Source organism: Martes martes (genome assembly GCF_963455335.1).
Source record: "Martes martes genome assembly, chromosome: 1".
Lineage (NCBI taxonomy): Eukaryota > Metazoa > Chordata > Mammalia > Carnivora > Mustelidae > Martes > Martes martes.
Window position 1 is genome coordinate 82,366,022 of NC_137888.1, and position 10,494 is coordinate 82,376,515.

Genomic DNA, 10,494 nt, shown 5'->3' on the forward strand with positions numbered 1-10,494 from the left:
GATTGCTTTAATTATAAACAAAAATGTTTGGTGTAGAATTTTTGGCATATCTTGATCTGACAAAAACAAGCTTGTGTTTTAAGAAAAACACAATCAAATATTGCATGCATAAATATGGTATGTTTTAGCAATTTAACGGCTTTGAAAGAAGGGCACAGCTTTGTTTTTCCTGATGTCTTTGCTTTATGAATAATGCATTGGTTTAAACTACATTCAGTTTTAGAATATAAAATAATTGAGATGCAAAATTTTTGGTTTAAGTAAACATTTTTACAGTACAAATGAAATTCAGACTGACTTAACATTAAAATCTGTCCATTGATCAAAAAATTAGAAAAAGTGTTCTGTTATACCAGGTCCAAAATTCATTTAGCTTCCTGCATTGAGTGTTCATTACAACATTAAGTAGTTCATTTAAACAGAGCATTATAAAGTCATGCTCTGGTTTCTGGTCAAATCCAAATGTTGAATAATTAATGATAGAGATTCTTTTGTAAATACAATCTAAGTACTTTTTTAATGCAAGACTTCATTCGTGTATTATATTGTAGCTTTGTTAACTATTAATGTGCTTTTTTTTGCTCCCACAAAAGCAAACAGTAGCAAGAGGCAGCTTCACTTTGACTTATAGTAGTTTTAGAGTTAGAAGGGATTTTTGGTTTTCCTTGCAATAGCTAAAGGAAACTGAGGAAACCCAGACTTTTAAAAAATGAGCCTAAAAAGTACAAATTAATTATTAAAAGCAATATATGACAGCCTAGTTAGAATATTTGAACTTTATATTTGTCTAGATTAGATATAAATAAATAGCATTGTTATTCTTATTAGAAATTATTTCCTGAATCCCTGTTTGTCACTTCTTAGTGGCATATATATTTAGGACATATGGACATTAGAATAAAAATGTTAATCTAAAACATCAAATTCTAGTATCAGTTGGGGGCTTATAATAAGGAAGAATAGCTACCATTGTGCCAAAATGAGCTGTCTTTTATATTTATCTTACAAATTATTATTTATTAAAAAGACTTCATTTTCACTTGTTTCATATTCCTCAGTAAATAGTAATGAATTAAATATTTTAGTTTAAATTTTATATTTTTAATATTTACTAGTATGAACTCATTTTCAGTGACTCTTTAATATGTTTATATTCTACTTATAATCTTATTCAGCACCGGTGTTCTAAGTGCCTTGGGCTGCCAGGAAGGCTCCCCAAAGCAGGTGGCACTCCAGACTGTCACTGCCCACTTTAATCGGAGTAGTTCCACTTTTAGTTATTTTATAAATTTTTAAATTTTAAAATAAGATTTTATTTGAAGAAAATCTTCCAACTGAAAACAGTTAAAACCTTTGATCAAGCATAGCTACTTATTAGAGTCAGGAGTAATTGTTAATTATTCTTTTCTAATCTTGACCCTAAGTTATATTCCATTTTTATCTGGGTCATATACATCAAATATATTTAAAAGATAATGCATTTTAGAGATGAGAGAGCTAGGATTAGTATATCAGGTAGTGGGAAATGGATTATTTTAATACATTTTATCTAGGTTGTTCAAAAGACTCTATAAGTTGACATTGTAAAATTGACCCACTAACTGTGAACTATTAGCAATAATATGAATGTATGAATATATAACATAATATCCTATATATACACATGTATACATATCATACTGCTTTGTGCACTACTGTCCAGTAAAGTTGGTGATAGTCTTCACAACTGCCTAGAGGGAAGTGAACTCAAGAATTTATTGTTTGAGCATTAATGAAACCTATCTGTCTAGCAGCTGTGCACGCCTTAGGTTTGTTTCTCTCCAGATTCCAGCTGAGCAGATACATAGAGCCCTTGCCTTCTAGCACATGCAGCCCTTCTTTGCATTGGCTGTGTAGCTAAATACCATTAGAATTATAGCTTCTAACAGATTGATCTTTAAAAATATATGGTGTAAAATTAAGAACATCCCACACATGTGGAATTAATTCCTTTTTTATGTATACTTCAGTCTTTGCTTTTTCAAATTTACTTGAATTATAGAGAATTAACAAAAAGCAAAATTAACAAAAAATAAAAGCAAGTATAAATTTAAATAAGAAAAGAGCTTCTGGCTGACTCAGTTGTTAGAGGATTGATCTTGGGGTTGTAGGTTCAAACCCCACTTAGGATATAGAGATTGCTTAAAAATAAAATCTTTTAAAAATGAAAAATAAAAATAAATGAGGTAAGAAAAAATCACATAGGCAGCATGTTATACTTGCCACAAGGACACATACATAGCATAGTTGCACTGCCTTTGTATTCTGTTTATGGCCTCTCTTGGTTTGTAGTTATCTGTAATCCTAGAAAGGAAAAAGCAGGTCTCAAACTCTTGATTCGGCCTTTGTTCTGTCATTACTTTTCTATTTTGCTACCTTTTCCTGGGAACTGCCCAACTTGTCATTCTTAACTTAAATTTTTACTATACTGCCCGGTACTATTTTATTTTTCTTTTCACAAACTTGTGTACTATTCATAAAGCCCATGTCTGTTGAAAGTTCTAAACAGGGTCTTTGAAGGTTGGTACTCCATTGTTCATTAGTGGTTCTTGCCTGATTGTAAATGGAGATTTTCCAATTCTACCACTCCCTCCCAGATTTGGTAGCTAGCATTCCATTTTAAGGAAGAGCCCACCCTTATTTCTTGTTTTATCTATTTATTGTGAGTAAGGACTCATGGATCCATTACTTTTCTTACTTATTTTGAAGTTCAAATTGTCCCAGATTTGTCCAGGGAGTATCCTTTCAAAATGGCTTTTAGCTTGTTTCTACATACCCCATCTTTTTTTTAAAAACACCTCCTTATTTGGGGTGCCTGGGTGGCTCAGTGGGTTAAAGCCTCTGCCTTTGGCTCAGGTCATGATCTCGGGGTCCTGGGATTGAGCCCTGCATCTGGCTGTCTGCTCAGCGAGGAGCCTGCTTTTCCCTCTCTCTGCCAGCATCTCTGTCTACTTGTGATCTCTGTCAAATAAACAGATAAAATCTTAAAAAAAAAAAAAAGCACCTCCTTATTTTCTGGCACACAAGATGTTCCAGGCTCATTTGAAACCTTCCTTGTCCTACTCATGGAATCAGCTACTTCTTCAAATTGTGACATTTCATTTTAGAGGAAAATGGTATTTATGAATCAAGGTCTGGACATGTGATATGCCCACTGACTCTGGGATTTCATTACTTCTAGAACTTTTCAGTCCTAGATTAGATAGATAAATAGGTAGGTGGGTAAGTAGGTAGGTAGATACTTAGGACAGATACTTAGATAGTTGGGTACTTTTAAGAAATTGTGAGTCACATTAACACCTTCAATTTCAATCCAAACCACAGAATTCTTCCTTGTTCCCCATTTCACATTTGTATTTCCCTTCATTCAGAGTCAGAACTGTGACTCCTAACACCACCAATACATTTACCCATTTGCTTAATTATATAATACATGTAAGATAGTTTCACAACTGCTACAACCATACCTTCTGAAAAATAAAACTTAATAAAAAGTTCAAGATTTATTTCAGGAGTTTATTAAAATCTATTTCAGGTTTATTCAAGAGTTCTTTTCCCCCCTTGAGCATAGTTAGCTAATTCATCTGAAATATGGTTGCATGCATTTGTTTCTGTTTGTATTCAGTTTTAGGTGCCCTTGTTCCCATTCTTGTTGATTTAATTATATGTTTGGATATCTTTATGTTAACATGCTTCTAAAAGTTAAAATACTATACAAAGCTAAAATACTGTATACAGTACACCTCTCAGAAAGGTGCCATTCACTTCCTTTCTAGCTTGCTCTCCTCTATCCTTTGTAGGTAGCCGATTTTCTTAACTTCTGATTTATGCTTCCTGTGTATATTCTTGTATAATTAAGTGTATATATATACTTATATAACTATAATATATATCATATATGTATACAACTGTATTATTCCTATTTCCTCTATCATATAAAATATAGCATATTATAAATACTTTTTTGTACTTTGCTCTTTTCTATCCTGGAAATCACTCCCTAATTACTGTATTGTTATATTTACTGGGTTTCTTTCTCTCTTTGTGTCTTCTTTATTAAGGGCCTGAGATTTTAGCCTATTTGTATGCCTGCCATACTTTAATAGATGCTGGCAGAAGACATGAGATTTCTGGGCCAGAGACAAAGCTCTGTATTACTAACAGCACCAAAGGGGGCACTACGTAGTTATATAGTTTCCTGTGATCTGTGAGTTCCATGGGGTGATGCTGCATACCCAGTGGGTTTGTGTCGTAGTTGAGGGACTCTGTTCTTCAAGGAGCTGACAGGAAACTGACCCACACTTTACCTAAGAGAAAGATATTATCTTTAGTATCCTAATTTGGTAACAAAACTTCCTTCTGGTGCAGGGGGCAATTTTTTATCTTCCAAGAGTGTTTTCTGTATTTGGAAAGATAGCTCTGAAGAAAGGCTTTTGGTTGATAAAAGATGTATAGAACCTATGGGAGGATTGTCTCTGAAGAGCTGTTATTATTATTATCATTATTATTATTATTATTATTATTATTATTAAGTTTAGGGAGACCTGTATTTTTGTTCTAGTGGTTACCTTTGTATTTATTTTTTATAATGCATAATGCTTTTTTCCCCTTCATTCTTACGTAGCCTTTTATATGGCATCCGTCAGTTCCCGCCTGTTAACCCTTGTGATAGCCATTGCTCCTGTTGTACTTTGCTTTCCTCCTTTTCCTCCCATTTCTTCTTGTTGTATTCTTGCTACTCTGTTGGAATATATCATGTTTGCATACTATTCTTCTATCCATGCTGTCACCCCCTTTTTTTTTTTAAAGATTTTATTTATTTATTTGACAGACAGAGATCACAAGCAGGCAGAGAGGCCAGGAGAGAAGCAGGCTCCCTGCTGAGCAGAGAGCCCGATGCGGGGCTCCATCCCAGGACCCTGGGATCATGACCTGAGCCGAAGGCAGAGGCTTTAACCCACTGAGCCACCCAGGCACCCCTGTCACTCTTTTTTAGAATCACCTTTTAAATTAACTATATATATATTTATATGTATATAAATATATAAATTATATATTATATATTATTATATATTATATATAAATTTAAATATATATATTTAAGTTAACTATATTAATATATAATTAATATAGAATGTTTGCTGATATTTCCCCACTCATCTCCTGTTTGTGTGCAACTCACCCACTAGTATATTCCTCAGGTTGGGCTGCTGTGTGTAGGATTCCCTGAGATCTTGCATGTTCTAAGCTGTTTTTCTAGTTTTGCTATTTGAATGACAGCTTGACTGGACATAAAATCCTTGGCTTACAATTTTTTCCCCTTGGCTTTCTGGAAAATGTTATTCTGCTCTTGGTATTTGTGGCACTAACCTTATTTTCTTACACTTACGTAGAATTTGATTTTTTTTTTTTTGCCTGAGGCATTGCCATTTTTTTCATTGTCCTTATTTTACTAGAATAATTCTCAAAGTCGGGTGTTTCTGGCTAATTTTTCTGGCTTTTTCATATGTGGACTTAAGTTTTCTCATCTCTGGAAATAATTGTTTTTGGATTATAGTATTAAATCTTCATTCCATTCCATTGTTTTGTTTTCTCTTCAGAGACTCCAGTTATATATGTATTTCTATGTAATTATATATAAAATCTTTCTTTGCTCATCTTCTATTTCATTCTCTGTCTTTGACTCTTTTTATTACTTTATTTTGTTTTCAAACAACTGAGAAGCAGTTTGCTTGTTTCACATAATATTTCTTATTAAATTTTCATTCAAAGTTATTCTTCCTTGGACATGTTCTAATTTATTCTTCATTTCTGAAATACTTTTTCTTTTATATCTGTTCCTATTTTTTGAATATCTGATTCTAGGTTTTCTTATTGTTATTTGTCCAAAAAACTTTTGTGCTTTGGTTTGGTTTTGAGGGGAGAATTTTCATCTCTTGACATGTTTTGATTTGCATTTTCTGTTCACTACTTCTTACAGTAGCTTTATGGAGGAGGTAATCTTATTTCTTTCCGTCCTTTCCTTCCTTCCTTCTTTTATAAGTTCTAGACATTTTGTAGACATGGTTCCTAGTTCAAGGGTACCTGCTTCTGCAGTAAAGCAAAATGGTTTCTTTAATGGACAATGGTGGGTGTCGCAGGGATGAAGGAGTTGGCATGTCTTATTTCTGTTTAACCATTTGTTTCTCCTTTCTTTCTTCTGTTTTGTTGCTGTCATATATTTTCGATTTTCTCCCAGAGCAATACTTCCTGAAAGTGGTCCTACTCACTTTTAAGTCCATTCCCTCTAGCTGGTTTTGTGGTAACACCAAAGCCTAGATCTTCACTTACTCTTTTGGCATTTTAGCATTGAACTTCATTTTTCTGGGGATAATTTTTGTTTGTGCTTCCAGTTATATATTAAACTTATGACTACCATCAGGGATGGGGACGGGTCTATGAACATTTTTACCTCAAAGACAAACTCATAAGGAAAATGTTGGAAATCAATGTTGAGCAGACCTTGAATCCTGAGTAGTTCTCCTGCTGAATCCTACAGGAATTGTCAGCAGAATTAAACATAAAACATCTCAAAGAGCTCAGTGGCCATATCTATTTAAAGACTTAGAGAAAATGAGTGAATATTACTGTTTATCATGTTGTGCTTAGATTTTATAATGAACTTAAATAACACTTTTTAATCTCATGAAGAATCATATACAAATTAAAGACTTTCGGATAGGATCCCAGTAACACAGAAGGGTTGAAGGAATGGAGCTGGGTAGTTATTAGGTGGTGATATTGCTCCTGGCTTTTTTTTTTTAATGGTGCTCTAAAGATGTAGAAAATTAACTCTTAAGTTCCCCTCTGTTATATCAGAGGGACCTGATTCCATAGTTTCCTACCGTTTTATGTTTTAAAATTCTAGATAATGTTCTGAGTAGTAACCCTTATTGAACTACTGAATGGGGACTAAAATGTTTACTTTTTAGAGTGTTTCTAATGCAGTCAAGTGGGATTTGGTGCATTTTAACCTTTATAATTATGAAAACATACAGGAGCTACAGCCTTGCCATTTGATTACATATAGCTATCTTTGTTTTATTAGGAACCTATAAAAATAATGCTATCCTTTCCTCTTGGGAAGAGGGATTGAGATCAGAATATATTAGCTTAAGCTATATGAAAAATTGTCTCTTTTTTAGGCCAAAATAGCTTGTGAGTTGTTTCTTTCCAACAATAAACGTGAGTTTGTTACTTGAAAGAAGGATGCTGTGCCGTGCTTCCTTTGGCAGGGAATGAAGTGAATTATCCTGATCAGCATGATGTTTCTAAGGCTCCCCTTGTACACTTTTCTGAAAAGTCAAATAATTGGGGGTGAGGTGGGGTGATTTAGGTCTCTGTTTCACTGTTTAATGTGCTTATGAGTCACCTGGGGATATTGTTTAAACTCAAGTTCTGATTCTCTGGGTTCAGGGTGGGATTTGAGATGCCTCATTTAGTAAGTTCCCAAGTGAGGCTAATGCTGCCAGTCCAGCAACCACAAGGAAGAAAGGTACATTGAAAGGTATTTATTTAAAAGACATGTGTCCTGTCTTTTAGAACACAAGGTCTTTTGCATGTGATTAAGAATCGAGATGCTTCCCCCATGTACCCATTGAGTATGATTTTGCAGCCTATGAATGATTGGTTGGGTGTTCATAAACCCAGACAGACAGACACTCTGCAGGTTTATATAAGGACAAAAAATTCATCGTCTAACTCTGCAAGAGTAACAGAAGGACTGTTCATTATTTTTCTCCTTTATTTGATTCCAGATGTTAAGTTGTATATATCAGGGCTAAAGCTGGACAATAGGACTAATACCTTGTTCAGTCTTAGGTAGAAAATTAAATAAGTGATGATAAATCTTTTAGTAAAAAGGGTTACGCGTGTTTACAACTTTAAGTGGGATTTGCTTTCTATTAATAGTTGAATAGCAAAAGAACTCTGGAGCCATACCTGTGGGGTTTTCTCCCCACAGAGGTCTCATTTATGTTTCTTATATTGTATAACATTTGAGAATAGTGACCTACTTGTCCTTGTGGTCAGGTAACACAGTCTGACCATTTTAAGTGTTAAAGCAGCTGTCATTAATAGCTTGTTTAGCCCATCAGTGGTTTGTAGAATATAGTTGCTGCTTGCCAGAAATCTAGGCAGGCCCATTGCTAGCTAGTACACGCTCATCAGTAACACTACTGGTTCTAATAAAAGCCCTTTCCTCTTTGTTTTAGGCTATTTTGCATAGAACTTGCAAATAAAACTGCTGTATTTTAGTTCATAGACTAATAATTCTTTAATACAAGAATAAATATAGTTAATTTAATATTGTAATACTTTTGAGGATTCAGTTGACATACAACATGAACCAGAAAATGCAAACAGAAGTTATAAACCCTATTCTAAAGTCACTTGTCTTTCATATGTTACATTTTAAAATATGTTTTATTTTAATATTTTCCCACTGTGTTCTGAAAAAATGTTTTTGACATTTGTCCAGATGAGTTTGAGAATATAGTTATCTCAAAATGCACTGACATTACTCATATAGTCTATATATTTATTGAACACTGATGAAAAATATTTATTGTCTCATATAAGGACTTCAACATAATAGATCCCTCTCTTCCCAGCATTTTAATTTATTTTTCTCACCTAAGCCAATATATATTTGAGGTTTAGGGTAAATGTGCGTATTAAAACCGACACTTTCCTCAGACTATGATCATGAGATAAAACAGCGTGAAGTTTTTCTTTTTGGAAAATCAATTTCATAAATCTTTCTCTCTTTCCTTTTAACAAAGAAGTATGTCTTATGAATGTGTGTAAATTAAAATACCTTTAATGTGGATTAAATGTTAATGTCCTATTACTGTCATGATTTCTTAGGCAGTTTACAGGTCTTAAATCTGGGAACTGGCTCACATTCCAGTTGGAAACAGTGCCATTGTCAGTGATCCATTTGTCTGACAAGTTTTGGTCAGTTACAAGTTTATTAAAAATTGTTCCTTCAGTGAATGATTAGTAAATATTACCCACTTATCCAAGCAGCATGAACTTGGACACTTTTTTTGTGCTCCCTCCATCTCCTTACTTCCAAAGGAAGATCTGCTGTTGCATTTTTAAGACATGGTGGTCCAAGGAGAAAATGTTGGCCAGTTAGCTTTAAAAAAAAAAAAAAAGGAAATAGATGACAAAGATGCCCGGCAGTTTTCATGATATTACTAATAGTCTCAGATTTATGTTTAATCTAGATAAAATTCATTTTCTGAGTTTTATGCACATGTACTTATTAAAGCTTTATAGAGTAAAACTAAATATTCCGAGTGCATTAAATCACCACCTACCCCGACTTCCCATTACTCAGGAGTCCAAAACTCAGGCTCTCCTGAAACCACCAGAATAACTGAATGTTGTATTCTTGTTTTGCTTGTTTGTTTGTTTGTTGTACTATAGTTTAGGACACTACAGGTTCTGCTTCATTTCAGGAAATCCCACCAGGTACATGGTAGTTATTTCATGACTTTCTCAGGATCTATTATCTGTAACTGCAGAGAGAGAGAGAGAGCTAGCAGCAGAGGCAACAGGGTTCTTATTTTGTTTTTCCCATCACAGCATTAGGAGTTGAGATGGAGGATGTCTTTACTACAGTGGTTTCTTTGGCGATACTCATTACCATTTGCCACAGAATCATAACATCTGTATTTAACTTTAACATACACAGCCTACTTATTTTAGGAATAGCATAGCACAAGGAGGCAGGAGAATATGATTTTACTGTGTGACCTCCAACAATGCATATAACCTCTCTGTTTCACTTCCTTCATTTTCTCTTCATTCATAGGGTGTTAAAATAGTGTGTGAAAATTTATAGAAGCATAAGACTTTCTACAAGTATATCATAATTATAAAGAAAAAAGTCTTAACTTTTCTAGTTAGGTAAATAACTTCAGATTGCTAAAAACAGTATCTCAATTCTAATACACTCAAAATGAATTGTGAGAAAATTTTGTCATTTACCTGCATCTTCTCCCTTTTAAAAATTTTATTATAAACTTTAAAGGATTATAAAGTTATACATGTTCATTGTTGGGTCAAAACTGATAAAAAAAAAATGTATCTTCTCTTAGCTGCCATTAACCCAATATTAATTATTTAGTACCCATCCTTCTATACTGTTTTCTCTTCCCAGATATACAAATGCATATATATTATGTAGTTTTTTGTTTATTTTTTATTTTTTTAAAGATTTTATTTATTTATTTGACAGACAGAGATCACAAGTAGGCAGAGAGGCAGGCAGAGAGGGAGAGAGGAGGAAGCAGGCTCACCGCTGAGCAGAGAGCCCGATGCGGGGCTCGATCCCAGGACCCTGGGATCATGACCTGAGCCGAAGGCAGAGGCTTTAAACCACTGAGCCACCCAGGCACCCCTAGT

General features: G+C 34.0%; 1 protein-coding gene across 2 annotated transcripts in view; it reads left to right on the forward strand.

Moving 5' to 3' along the window:
- RSRC1 (arginine and serine rich coiled-coil 1) overlaps positions 1-10,494 on the forward strand; it is a 449,299-nt gene that overhangs the window by 208,034 nt on the left and 230,771 nt on the right. The gene's annotated exons all lie outside the window — the stretch shown is intronic.